The sequence below is a fragment of the Mauremys reevesii genome, linkage group 3 (assembly GCF_016161935.1).
Source record: "Mauremys reevesii isolate NIE-2019 linkage group 3, ASM1616193v1, whole genome shotgun sequence".
Taxonomy (NCBI): Eukaryota; Metazoa; Chordata; order Testudines; family Geoemydidae; genus Mauremys; species Mauremys reevesii.
Window position 1 is genome coordinate 185,270,130 of NC_052625.1, and position 15,201 is coordinate 185,285,330.

At 41.1% G+C, this 15,201-nt stretch overlaps 1 protein-coding gene across 3 annotated transcripts in view; it reads left to right on the forward strand.

Moving 5' to 3' along the window:
* The window catches only part of VSNL1 (visinin like 1), a 137,691-nt gene that overhangs the window by 35,524 nt on the left and 86,966 nt on the right, over window positions 1–15,201 (forward strand). The window contains exon 1 of one of the 3 annotated variants that reach the window (XM_039531988.1): window positions 9,800–9,822. The exons of the other annotated variants lie outside the window; for them this stretch is intronic. The gene's annotated coding sequence lies outside the window, so the exon portion shown is untranslated. Of the gene's footprint in view, window positions 1–9,799; window positions 9,823–15,201 lie in introns of those variants that run through there. 3 annotated transcript variants of the gene reach the window in all.

The following is a 15,201-nucleotide window of genomic DNA, read 5'->3' on the forward strand; positions in this document are numbered from 1 at the left end:
ACTGCCAATGACAACAGAGCTCAAAAGTCTAATTTTAGGTCTCTCAACCTTGGTATTGTCCCCTTCAGTGTGGTGTGTGGTTGGTTTTTATATATATATATATACACACAATACAAATCAATTCCTCTTTCAAGCATTACAAACTGCTTTAGAGAGCAAATACAAGGACAAAATAACTGCAACTCATGGCTGAAGACAAATCAAAGAAATATGTTTAGATAAATCTGAAGTTAAAAGCACTTGCATGTCACTTCCATTTCGATATGAAGATTGTCTCATAAAAGAAAGAACCTAAAGAAATGTATCTTGAGACATGAGAAAAAAAATCAAGGGAGTTTTCCTGGATTAATTGCAATGTAACTGTGAGCAGAATCTAGCTCAAATTTTGGGATTAGTTCATGGTGAGCTGCATTGGAAATTAGATGCACAAGCTCTAAGGATGAGTTGCACAACTAATTCCTTATGTAATACAATAAAGTGTAATCTTTTTTATTATCTGGCTTTTTTCCCATGACTAAAATTCATACAAAATGAGTACATCAAAAATATATATGCGACCTTCAGGCTGATTGCACAAAAATGGGCTATACCTGGAACCAGTTAGAGCAAATGGCCCAGGATAGAGGACTCTGGAGATCTGTTGTTGGCGGCCCATACCCCGACTGGGGTGACGGGCATGAATGAATGAATGATACTGAGCAAATTGACACATCTTTGGTTAAGACATATGTCATGCATATTTTGCAAAAAAAAAAAAAAAAAAAACCAACCCTCAAAACTACTTCATAGTGTTCTTGTTTTGGTACAGTCTATAGATATAATGGAATAGAAAAAAAACCTCATCAAACTGTTATCTCCTGAATTGCTGCTGTCCAAAGTGTGGAAGTTAAATCAGACGATTTTACTGCCAGAATTTTTGTAAACTGTGGACCTGATTTCTCTACTGTGTGCTTCAGTTTAATGTCAGTGTTGCTCCATAGTTACCCTGGCATAAAATTGGAGCACAAACACGGTGATGAATGAGCCTCTTTCTCTTACTATTCGTGGTTGTATTTTGGTTTTTCCTTATACAAAATGTGTTATGAGTCTCTTATTCTGCACCAGATTTTATGTCCTCCAGAACACTTTTATTTAATCTTGTTATACTAACTGTTGTATTTGCTTCAAACAACTTAAGAACTTTCTGTGGTATTACCATTATGAAAGTTACTTCCATCTTCCATGTTTAATGCCGCATCTGAAGTCAGCACATTTAAAGATAAATGACAACTGAAAAGCACCAGCTCCACTAGCTTTTGAGATGATATTTACCAGGTCAGGTTCTGTGCTGAGCTGCACCCCAATGAGTATGGATACAGTTTTGTCACAGTAAAGTTATTCATAATTCACAGCACAGTCACATTAAAAATAATAATAGAGAATTTGATGCTATGGTCATGGCAACCTTGTGGCTCCTCCTCCCACACATTACAGTTCATTAGTTTGCTTTGATGTTGCCCAACCACTGACATCATTTTGGTCTTAATCAAATTGCCCGTATCCATATCCAATTTCAATCAGGCAGTGGGTAAGGTCCTCATCTATATCCTCTGGGTAATATGAAATGAGGACACGGCATACTGAAGGCACTGTAACCTGTGTCTCCTCATTAACATAGAAATGGCCACATATATACAGTAAACAAGAAGGAATCCTACAAGATTGTTCTTCCATCCTCAGGGCTAATAATTGAGACTACTATCTAGAATTAAACAGAAGGAAATGGAGCCACTTAATAGTGCCCATCCACTTGGACCACAGGCAAATCAACAATAACTCATAATCAGCATTATCAGAGGCAGCTGATAGATATAATTATATAAACTTGGTACACTTGATCTTCATCCATCTCCAGATGGAGCTCATCAGCCAGGTGCAGTCTCTGTAATGGGTTGTGGATGCAGATTGACAAGGCTCCAGGAAATCCGAGGCACCCAACCTATTGTGAGTTGTCTCAATTTACCCCCAAAGGAAATATTTGAAACAGTTTGATAATTGGCCAGATTGTCAAGAAATGGTTTCTTGGGCAGAGTGCTTTCTTAAAGATGAACTGCCTCCTTGTCCTGACAAACTCAACCAACAGTGGACCGCAGTTTCTCCTAACAGGTCTTCTCCTTCCAAGAACCTGGATCCAAGTCACAGATTGAGGAATGAAATTCTTCCAATAACCTCCAAGTGGCAGACAGCCTGAAACTTGACTAGTGAACACTCTCCAGTTGTCTGCCCCCACCACGGGTGCAAACAGCTCAGCCTGAATCTGATCTCAAGGAAATATTAAAATTTCTTATAATGTAAGGGGCTCAAATCAGCCATCAACTGAAGAAAATCCAGATGAATCAGGTTCTCCACCATTCAGAAGAATTTTTTAATGCATGATTTCATGGATGCTACATTGGGGGCAAAGAGGCTCTTCTTGGTCTCCTGCACAACCGTTTCACAGAGTTCAAAAAAGTCTTAATGGTGTAATTGTTTAGCTTTCATATTGTTCCTTATCATATGAAGCTGTTAAACACTAACTGATTTTTATTATTAACTGTTATTAATACAAACCATTCTTTCTTCAGTTTGGAAAAGAGATTCCTAATGATTCCCAACATTCTGTTAGCTTTTTTGACTGCTGCTGCACATTGTATATGGATAGCTCAGTGGTTTGAGCATTGGCCTGCTAAACCCAGGCTTCTGAGGGGACCACTTAGGGATCTGTGGCAAAATCAGTACTTGGTCCTGCTAGTGAAGGCAGGGTGCTAGACTCAATGACCTTTTGGGGTCTGTAACTGGGTCCTTTCCTCAGCCCCCCTCCTGCTGAGCTCTTTGCTGTTCCAATAAAGCACTGCGAGCCTTTTCTTGATGCAGCACCCATGGCTTTTATTCACACAAAGTTCCCACCACCAGTGATACTATTTACAGAGCCTTACAGGTCTTACTGTTTCCTCTTTTACAGGGAGTCTCCCCCAGCCTGGAGACTGCCCTTTCCCTGGCCATTTCCCCCCTTGCACTGGCTGCCAGCCAGCCTTTATGGCTCTTCAACTGGCAGGCCCACAGGTGCAGCCAGTTCCAGAGGCCAGGCACCAGACTTCTCCCCAGCCCCAATCTATTTCCCCTGATTGGGGCTGGCTGAGCAGGGGCTAATTAGGTGCCCTTGCAGCAGCACCCTGCTACAGGGTCCCTTCCAGCTGTGTGAGATAGGTATATATCTACATATATTATTTGGTGGGATAGCTCAGTAGTTGTACATTGGCCTGCTAAACCCAGGGTTGTGAGCTCAATCCTTGAGGGAGGCATTTAGGGAATTGGGGCAAAAGCCTGTCTGGGGATTGGTCCTGCTTTGAGTAGGGGGTTGGACTTGAGGTCCTTTCCAACCCTGATATTCTGTGATTGAGTGGATGTTTTCAAATAATCATCCACAATGACACCAAGCTCTCTTTCTTGAGTGGCAACAGCTAATTTAGACCCCATCACTTTATATGTATAGTTAGGATTATGTTTTCCAATGTGCATTACCATCTGCAAATGTTTTCATCTCACTGTTTACCCCCTTTTCCATATCATTTAGGGTTGCAGAGTCAAGGACTGAAAAGTTAGGAAATGTCAAATTGAGGTTACCTGTGCAACCTTAATTTGGCCCTTTTGTGTGTATATATAATAATGCAGTCTCTAATTACATGATTATGTACTATTTTTTTCTACTGGATCTCTGTCTCAGTTAGTGCATAGATTGGATGGTGCTTACATAGGCTTGGAAGGATAATGTGGATTTGACAAACTGACAAAAGAAGACTTCTGCTCCTTCTTGAAGTTGTTTCTTGACCCTGTAAATTCTTTCTGCCTGGCCCAAGTCACCAGTCTGCTCAGGACAGGGGATATGAGGTTCTTTTTTCCTCACCTTCAAACAACAAACAGCTTTTCTAGTTTTCATTTGTTTTAATATTGTCTCTTTGTCCTTGAGATTGGAAAGTGAGGAAATCAAAGAGCCATCGTTTGGAGTCTTTCCTTGTTCAACTCCAGAGCGGATTCATAACAGTTCTCTGTATATACAGAGACTTCTGTGAGTAATTTTAACAACAATAGTACTACAAATATAATCAGGTCAGGCAGTTCCTTGCCTGCTGGCACCCTATGGATTCTTATTTGATTTACCTAGTAGTTCCAATATTCTGTCCAGTGCCATAATAGCTCTTATGGTTATTTTGGTTTTTGCTGCAGTTTTTGTAGACTGCTTTTAAATTTTGTCCCTGTTGTTTCTTCGAGTTTCTCTAATGTTTTCCCCGCATGCACTGATATCAAGGTGTCAATATTTGTATGATGCCTAGCACAATGAGGCCCTGGACCAACCTACCAAGGGATGTCATGGAGTCTCCATTACTTGAAATCTTTACATCATGACTGAATTCTTTCTAAAAGATGTACTGTAGCTCAACCACAAGTGTTTGGGCTTGTTGCAGGAATTACTGGGAAAAATTCTATGGTCTGTATTAGGCAGGAGGCCAGACTAGATTATCACAATGGTGTCTTCTTACCTTAAAATACATGAATCTATAAATCCTTGTTTGAGATTCCTAGTCTGTAAGTTAATAATATATCTCAAGCTGATCCTACATCAAGTTGTGAATCACCTCTTCTATTATTTATAGTGCAGTAGCTCCCATAGTGTGATAGGCATTGCATAATCATGTGGGAAGATACAGTCCCGGCCCCAAAGAATTTGCACTCTAAAACATAAATGTTGGGGAAAGGAAGAAAACATACAAGCATAGTAGTCATGGAGATGATTACCACACATAATTTCAATTCCTTTAAAAAAAATGTTTTCATATATTTTACTCGCATTATAAACACTCAGTGTTAGGGTTCATTTGGGGAAACACTCATTGGTCACTCTTTAAGTAGGTAAGGGATTACAGTGATAGCTGCCAATGAAGTCATAGGAACTACGGTAACTAATGAGAATAAGCGTCATCCAGGATCAACAGATATTGTGATAAAACACACTCAATGCTGACTGCTTTCTGGGTGCTCTTGCTAGTCTTATGTGACCCATGATTTCTTTTTGGCTTGAAAAGCCACTAACTGCCCTAATTGGCAGATCTTTACAATCCTTTGAACAAGAGCATCTGTATGCACCGAAACCAAACTCTCATACTGGGGTTTTGGTCCTACTGGTACCTTTTGTGTGCCAGATTCATGGCTAGTTGTTGAAGAGCTTTTGGAATCCCCATCCTTGAGCCTCTCAGTATGTAGTATGCATTGTCTGCCTCAATGGACAATGCAGCAGTGACTTGTTCTGAGTTATGAAGAAACATCACGCCCCCTTGAAGGGTTATGGATATTTACTGCAAGTCCCACTGTTCAGAATGCAAAGACTGTAGTGCTGCCTTCATAGCTGGGTCCTCTCAGGCAGCTTTCTCAAGGAGATCTGAATCTGCCAGCTGGTGTTTTGTAGGGCAGTGAATCATAAAGATATTTTACTTCCTCAACTACAGTCTAGCAGAAATGCAACTTGGCATTTCAAGATTTTGAATTTCAAGATTTCTGAATCTGTCCATTTTTACTGCTCCATCCTTGTGGATATAAGTGCTGTGAATTCAAGCAAAGTAATTTTAATTTTGCTCCTTATTGGGTTAGTTTATAATCCTAACATATTTTCCTTGTTGTGACAACAGTTTTTCTTTATCTACTTTATTGCTGGTTTCCCCTGCCCCTATCTCATTTGGCACCTTTGCTGCTGCACATTCCCTGAGCTACTCATCTTGAACTGATTCCAGTAGCTTGTTGCTAGAATCTGTCCATACATTGATGCTCAAAACAAAGGTGACTGCTGCACTGCTAAATTCTGGAAATACAGCATTTAAGAAACAAGTCTATCTCAGTTCTGCAAGAGGAAGAAAATGAATAGTGTCCTCTCTTTTCATCCTTGCAGGCTGAGGCACATAGTTTTGATGTGATAGTGACTGCAGATTTGTGGTGTCTTATGGTACTGGATGATTTCTCTGTTTTCCCCTCTCCCCTCCTTCCCCCCGCCTCGAGTCATAGGTTGAATCCTTCTTGGTAGCTGTAGAATCTAGTAGCACATACACACACAATGTGAGTATCATAGTCTTGTATTAGCACAATTGCAGAAGCTAACTTTGAGGAAAAAATTGTGCAAATGCAACTGTCATTGAAGACCATTAGAGAAAAATTTTGCCAATTGTTTGTAATGTATTGAAATTATAACATACAATCTTTCAGGACAAAAAAAATCTTTCTGACTACATCTGGTGTGTGTGTGTGTGTATATATGTATAGATATATATTATATTTGGCCAAAGGACTTGTATTATTTATATTTTGAGAAAATTTATCATATTATTTACCCTGTCCTAATCAATACAGAGTTAATTTTAAAATGCTGGTATTGATTCTGAATATACCTAACAGTTTGCAGTTGATGAATATCTCAGCATCTCAGTTTTCTGTTTGAAACTTAGGCTATGAAGGATATGGCCAGGGCTTAAGGTCCTGCTATGAAGGGCATGAAATAATAATGAAATTCCGTTTTTGTGAACAAAATCTCTTTACAGAGAGAGCTCTCCTTTTGCTTTGGCATTTTTTTTTTTGGCCTTTTTTATCAATATTAATCCAAATACATTCAGTTGTCATTCCAATAAATATCCCTGCTAGGAAACTTGTTTCTTTTCTTTTGCACTCTCATCTATTAAAACTTTTTTTATTATGTCAGGAAAAAGGATTTGGGAGATTCATGCATGTTATCTGTCAATCAGATTTCAAATACCAGTATTGCTAACTTGTAGTAATGCAAGTGAAATACAAAAGAAGATAAATTATTATGTGCATTATTAGTTTTTGACAAGATAGTATAAGCATATATTGCCTTTAAAAAGTTCCTCTGGATTACTGAACCCATAATTTTTCTATCTGTATAGAAGCAATTTCTTTTAGAAAAAATTGAGTTAATTTCGTGGTTTTTGAAAATGTTGGATTGATAGTCCTAGAAAATCTTCTATTGTTGTATGCAGTTGTGCAGTAGCCGTGTCGATCCCAGGATACTGGAGATGAGGTAATGTCTTTTATTGGACCAACTTCTGTTGATGAGAGAGACAAGTTTTCGAGCTACACAAAGCTCTTTCTTCAGGTCTGGGAAAGATATTTAGCTGTGACACTCCACGTACAAGATCGAACAGATAGTTTAGCAAAAGTAGTTCATCCATAGGTGCTGTGGTGGTTTTGTTTTTTATCATCTTTTTGTGTGAGTTCATCAGAAGCAGGTTCCTCACAGATGAGGACACACCAATTTAAAGTGGCACCAGACCCTGCCAGAACAACAGATGCAAAACCTGCAGACATATCTCCACTACTACAGTGATCAGCACCCTACACAACACATCTATCAAGATTCATTGGTCCTACACATGCCTATCACAACATGTGGTGTACCTCATCCAGTGCACTAAATGCTCCAATAAAAACTATGTGGGTGAAACCAGACAATCACCACCCTCTTGAATGAACTCTCACAGGAAAATGATAAAAGACAAAAACATCACATTACCTGTGGGTGAACACTTTTCACAAAGCGCTCACTCTGCAGCTGACTGATCAATCCTCATCCTCAAAGGAAACCTGCACAACACTTTCAAAAGATGAGCTTGGGAGCTTACATTCATAACCTTGCTCAACACTAAAAATCATGGTCTTAAGAAAGACACTGGATTCATGGCTTATTACAACAGCCTGTAAGCCGCTAACCCTCCCCACTTTTTCTCCTATGACTAAAGGTGTGTTAATGGGCCACCATTTTGAATAGTCCCTTAGAATATGTGTTAACTATTAATGATAAACCATCTATTTGATCTTGTATTGAACTGTGACACTCTGAGGGAAAGTCTGCACCACAAAATGAAGGCTATGTCTACACTACAGTTTGTTGGCATAATTTGTTACTCGGTGTGTGTGTGTGAATAAATCACCTCCCTGAGTGACATAAGTTACACCAACATAAGTGCTGGTGCAGACAGTCCTATGTCAGCAGGAGAGCTGCTCCAGCTGACATAACTACTGCCGCTCCCTGGAGCTGGCATAGGTAAGCCAATGGGACAGCTCACTCTCATCGGCTTAGCGTGGCTACATTAGAGAGCTTACAGCGGCAAGCTCTCTAGAGTAGCCATGCCCTTAGTCGACCTAAGTTATGTAGACATACAGTCACTACTGTAATTGAATCGGTTTTATATGTCCACACTATGCTCCTTGTTTCGATGGTGCACATCCTCACCAGGAGGGGTTGCTCCAATGTAACTGCTAGTGTGGGGCATAGTGGGATGGTTTCTGGAAGGCAGCAACAGTCTAGGTAAGCAGCGCAGAACCTGCACTGACACTGTGTCGACCTAATTACATCAGCTTAAGTGCTTTGCCTCCTGTGGAGGTGGAGTTATTAAGTCGGTGTGTTGGACGAATTACAATGGTGGGAGCTACATTTTAGTGTAGATGCTTACAGAGTTAGGTCAACGTAAGCTGCCTTACATAGACCTAACTCTGTCATGAATCCTGTGGCACCTTATAGACTAACAGATTTTTTTTGCAGCATTTTCAGTGGTTGAACCCACTTTTCTCAGATCAGGGCATTGGAATCAAGGAGGCAAGGTGTATATATATGCAAGCAAGAAGAGAAGCAGAGGAGATAAGGAGGGTTAGGCCAGGAGGGGAGGATGGGGGAGGGAGAAACTGTGTCTGTTAACCTTGGTTTTCACACCTCTGCTGGTTGGGGCTGAACTCTGGTTTCACTGGATCGCTCTGGTCATCTTCCCTCTCTCTCTCTTTGCTTCTAATTTGCTTCTCTCTAAGCTTAACCTGCACACACACCTGAAACTGCAACTGCCCACGAAGCTTCAGAAGCATACGCTATGTGCTCCACATGCTGCTCTGCAAAACATCTTGCTGCTAACTCTGTCATGTAGACCAGGCCTGAGTACCTTTCTCAGACCTGAGGAAGAGCTCTGGGTAGCTTGAAAGCTTCTTTCTCTCACCAACAGAAGTTGGTCCAATAAAAAATATTACCTCACCCACATTGTAGTCCTAGAAAATGAAGTCTGTTCAGTATCTATGTAAAAGATGTAGCACAGGCACCGCCAGTGAAAGCTTCCCCATCGGTGTTCCTAAATTCTGAACTATAGGGACCCAGTGAAAGGCTCATTTAGGTTCCATGCCCATCTGACATTGGCCTCTTTGCCCAGATGTCCAATAAGGGTGCCAATTAGTGCAGTGGTTATTATTATTTAAGATTAGAGACCTTAACCCAGAGATGGGGCCCCATTGTTCTGGGCACTGTACATACACATAGTAAGAGACAGCCCTGTCCTTAAAAGCTCTAAATAGACAAAACAGACACAGAATGTATTATTACCCCCATTTTACAGATGGGGAACTGAGGCCAAAAAGATTAATTGATTTGCTTAAGGTAGCACAGTAAATCCTTGACAAAGCAAAGTTTTCCAGAACCCAGATTTCCACCTAGTTCCTTAACCACAAGCCCATCCTTTCACTCTGTTGTGAAATAGGTACTTACCTTCCCATTTAGAATCGGACTGAGAAAACAGCAACTTATCCCACATAGACCATCAAACAACTGACAAATGACAATAACTTTCAGTCACTGCTGGCTTGGATGGAATGTGAAGCAGTAAGCTGGGTCTGAAAGGCTTTCTCTTTTATTACCAGTCCAAGAGCTATCCAGTTCCCAGGAAGCAATTTACCTGCCCATCTTTCTCCATGAAAAAGACAAGTTTTCAGGTCTCTTTTATTTTTCTTCTGTATTTAATGTTGCCACAAGTTAAATCTTCAGTATTTTTTTCTGTTTGAGTTATAAGTAGTGATGCATGATTCAGTTGTTGACTTACTTAGCCAAGTAATAATTTTGACCATCCCTCTATGTCTGACTTGAAAGCATTAAGCCACTCATTTCATCCTGCAGAATTAGTATTCGTCATCTCGATAATACTTTTTTTCCTGCATTTAATTGAGCACCATCAAAAGTAGCCACAGGGGAAAGTTCTGATGACTGAGGTCTGAGTGCGGGGTGGGTTTTGTACTGAGGGAAGCAATAGCCATAATAACACAGATGCTGTGTTTAGATTTAAAAGGGTTTTAGTAGAAAAATAAGCCTTAATCTATATTCACACTAACCACTTCCATTAACAGCTGCTGCATCTACATTCATATGGTTTTCATTAGTGTGGTTGTTTAGCACAAAGGGTCAAAATTATCAGCTGAAATCCGCTCAGTTACACCAGTGATAAATTTGACCCAAAGACAGCTAATCCCATGAGGATCAGTCTTACTTTTTCTTTCTTTTATGGAATAATTGAGTGTAAATACGAGACCGAGAATAGTGAAATCTGCTTGTAATTATCTCAGTTATGGTGAAACTCTGTTAGTTGAGACAAATCCTGACGTCCTTGCTCACCTTTTTACTCATGCCTTTATCAGGCAAAACTCGCATGACAAAGTAGAGGTGGAGGGGGAGAAGAGAAGCTGCCAGTATTCTGTGAGTAGGGGTGAGAGTAAGAGCGAATCCCTGCTCCTAATCTTGCTGCAGCTATTCCCTGCAGAAAGAGGGAGAGGCTCTGGACTTGTCTTGCTACGCCTGCTTCCCTGTGGCTTCAGATACTGTCTAGCAGAGACCCTCTCGCACCAATAAGCACAGCTACTAGCGCCCTCCCTCTGTAACTGCAGTGAGCAAAGAGAGACCCAGATGCTACACCCAGGATGAAGAATAATCTTTTGCCTGATTGAACCTTTCCTATTATAATGAGACTGCTCATAGGGAAATTTTTTATGGAATAATAATTAATGTTGTTGCCCTTAGAGGCCGGAGTCCCATTGTGCTAGGCACTGTACAGACAAAAGAGACAGTCCCTGTCCCCGAAGAGCTTGCAACCTACATATAAGGGTATAGGTGAACAAAACAGATTGGGGAGCCCAGGAAAATAGTGAGCTGATACTGCTGAGCATGAAAATCAGTGGTTTCAGCAAACCAGCCGCCTACCATTATTAAGGATTTGTGGGGGCGTTTTTTGTACGCATCATGCCAGATAAGTGTTTTAAGAAGGAATTTAAAGGGAGGACAATAAGGTGGCTTTGCAGATATTTGTGGAGAGCTCCTGTCGTTCATAAAAGGCAGAATGTGAGAAAGTCCAAAGGTGCATATTGGAAAAAATTAAAAATGGGCAATTATAGCTAGCTTCATTTAAGGAACTTGAGTGGGAATCGACCTCTCAATACCATGTAAGAGATGATAGCTAGGTCAAGGATAGGCTGTGAAGGGCCTTAAAGGTGACTACAAGTAGTTGGATTCACTGGAGAAGAGGAAACTAGTGAAGGGATGCGAAGAGTGGAGGAATAAAAATAGAAGATTCCACTCTGTTTACTATAATCAAATCCTAAAGTCTGTACTTTGTTTCTATTAACATCTGTATTGAGGCAAATTCCCAATGAGGTAGCACTAAATAAGTGAACATTGAATAAGGGCTTCAGGATTTGGTCCTCTTTGAGGCCCAGTAATGCTACATACGTACATGTCAACCTGCAAATTATTTGTCCTCCTTGGAGGGGCAGCCTGAGGGAAATCATTGTGTGAGGCCATTACACCCAGAATATGGGTGCACAAACATACTGCCTTGACAGCATGGATAAGGGCATAGTTGGGTAACAATTCCATGTGGAGCAGATTTTGGATTATATTGTGCTTTTTAAAAGTCTTAGTATGCATAATCGTAATTTTGCAAAAATTTCATGACACATTCTAATAGAATCTTTCTTTGTTGTTTTAAGATTATATCCTAGATTTTTCTCATACATAATTTAAGTCTTTCAGGCCCAGCACCTGAACTCATCCGCTGGCCTTAGGTAGAGGACAGGTAAATAGAATAGGAGGAAACTTCCTCTCTGGGCTGAAACCTCTGTTTCATGGCAGTTACTCTTAATCAAGTGGAGGAGCCTCCTAAGACTCTTGTACAGCTCCCCGTCCTGTGGGGGAATAGGAGGTCTGCTCCAGGAGCCCTCTGGCCCTGCCCTTCCATAGCACTTTCCTGCCCTCTCTCACCTCTTGTGTGTTGCCACTCAGGGAGCTCACCTTGAGCAGGGCTTCACACTGTAGGGAGTATGCACTCCTATACCTTTCTCATCCTTTGTCTTCACCTCCTTTGTGCACTATAACTGCATTAGTTCTTCTGCAGGGGGAACCTCCACACCCATGAAGAAAGAGACTCAGTTTGCCTCTTAATGCATTTCCTTCCCTGCCTGAAGTAAATAGCAGTCCCATAAGAGAGAACCTGTGCTGTATAAACTAGTGCTCTCTGACACTGAGTTCTACCTGAATTAAGTTTCTAGTGTAGAGAGAGAATTATCAACTAGTGAGGCAAGATTATACCCGAGCAAGTAGGACCTCGAAAAACAGTTAACCACCAGTGTCAGGAACACAGTACATACCAATTCATGACAGGCTGAAGTCATGTTAACAATTAACATATTGGGTTCTGTGATTGTCTTTAAGGAAATCTGCACTTTGTAACTGTAAATAGAGTGGTGAAAAAAGAATAAATATTTACACGAGTAATAGTAGTCGTAGAGTAGCTTTATTGCCCTTGCACCCGTTTTCCTTCCTGCTAAAGTGCTCTGGACACTGTAAATTATTAGCACAGTAAAATAGTTGGTTAATAAAGCCCACCATTTTAGAGTTTGTACCAAAAAAACAAGCACTCGAGGAGGAAGGTAATAAATACGAGGCCAGCAGAATGCTTAAAACACTTACAGAAAAGAGGGGTTAGATATTGTTTAAAAGCCCTGATAAAGAGGCTGAGATGGATGTAAAGAAGGAGTGAAGTCCACACCATAGGACTCATCACAGCAGAACTCACTCATTTAGGACTCAAAGGCATAGTCATAAGAAGTCATATGGTGTTTGAGCATAGCCACCTGCCAGGATGAGGCTAAAAGAGGAAGTCTTGAATGTGGCCAAGATCTAAACTGTTAATACCAACAGTGCCAATTTAAAGTAATTTAGCTATTTTGTATGTATCAAGTATAAGGAGCACAGGAATAATCATGATTGTTCAACCTAGTGAGTAAGCATGATGCAAGCAATTCAGATGAACTGCTGGAATTCCTGTTAAGAGGAAATTACAACAGTCAATCCTGGTGGTCATGAAGGCATGTGTTTTGTTTTTGTGAAATTGCCACAGATTAGAAATGGGAGCAGCCATTGTAAATTGCATAACCAGTGGGAAGAAAACAAAAAAAAACTTTCTGACATGTGCTTTCCATAGAAACGATGCCAAGATTTTAAATCTGGCTCACTGTCTCCAAGCATGTACCATCAATATGCAGGTCACAAGGAAAAAGAGCATCTTCGTAACCATGACCTCTAACTGCTGACAAGAATTTGGTTTCATGTGGGTAGGAAAAGGTGGTTCTGATGCATCCAAACATTTTGTAAAGACTAAACTTGCAGGCATCCCAGAGCAAGAATGATACAGTTGTGAGGCATCAATACACTAATGGTGCTCTACCCCATGGTGTTAAATAATCTTACCAATAGGGCTAAATATGGGAAACAGGTTAGGTCTTTGAAAGTTATCATATGTCTAATCTCTCAGTGATTACACAACTGTGCATCAAGATCAGTTGAACATTATCTTCTAGGCACAACTGGAACTAGAGGACAATTCCAGACCCAGCAGCAATGACCGTTAGTCACTGGAGCAACAACCCATGCTCAGTTGTATCAAAACCACTGAGATGCCTGGTATGACTAAAATGCATAGGTCACCAGGATATAAAATCAACAGTAAATTGTTTATAACCCTGGCAAATATCGTCTCAAATCCAAAGGAAGGCTGGAACCCACAGAGATTGGCATTGATGTTCAAATATAGCTGGAACTGCTCCTCTTTTCCAAAGAGGAGTTTGCAACTGAGCAATATCATATATCAAATATTTCAGCATCAAGAAAGGGTATTTTGAATAGGGAATGAATCTCTTAAGATTTTAAAATGGTGCAGGCGGTCCCAAGTCTTTGAAATGCTTATCAATAGTGGCATTACAGCCACCCAACTTGCTTTAAGTGGTCAAGTTGAGGTTGGTATATTCAGGAGACTGTGGACTTGCTTATCAGTAACTGAGGTGAACTGAAGTAGGGAGAGATAGTGTGTTCTGTTGGAAGCAACAACTCTTGCAACCAAAAACCTCAGAGAAATCAGCTGGAAACTGGAAACTTTGCCATGAAGCATGTTGCAAACTTGTTACAGTGATCAAAATGAATGAGTACTGAGAGGGAGAAGCAGTCTGAATAATCAGATTAATGATTACTGAAGTTCAGCTGCATGGTATTTAGCATATGAATAAATCCCATATTACAGCAATAGATGGTGGAAATGTTTTGAAGTTCTGTTTTCACTTATTCTGGATGAGGACAGAGTTGAAGAGAATAGTCCAAATAAGGAAATATTCATCTTAATCCTGATAAAACAAATCTCTCCTTAAAACTTGTAACAACCCAGTGCCTACAGAACACTTCAGCTAATAACGGCTAGGCATGAGGAGAAATGAGGCCACTGATCTGCTTGTCTCCTATACTGAGATGGTTATTTTCTGTCAGCATTAGCAAAACAAAACATGTCTACCCATTATCCCTTACGGACAACCAGCCTTATATCACTAAACTATCTGAGAGATCTGTTACAGGTGCAGCGGAGAAAGTGGCCTGGTACGGGCCAGTACGGCGTACCGGTAAGAAGCTGGTAGCGGCCTGTACGTGGCCGATGTTCAAGCTGCCCCTTTTGCTCCACTCCCCCACCCCCCCATTGGCGGTCCTGCTGGTAGGAACCCTACCAGAAGGGCTGCCAATGCGGGGGTGCAAAAAGGGCAGCTGCCCTGGGGTCGGTGATTTAAAAGGGCCCGGGGCTCCAGCCACTGCTGCAGTAGCAGCGGCCGGGAGCCCCGGGCCCTTTTAAATCCCCTCTGGGGCCCCAGGCAGCATGGCCAGGCAGCGCAGATGGGCTGGCTAGGGGAGGCTGACCCCCAGCCCTGCCCCTTCTGTCCGAGGCCCCACCCCTTCCAGGGGCCCAGAGCTGGGCCCCCGTACCAGTAAGAATTGAATATTACTTTCACCCC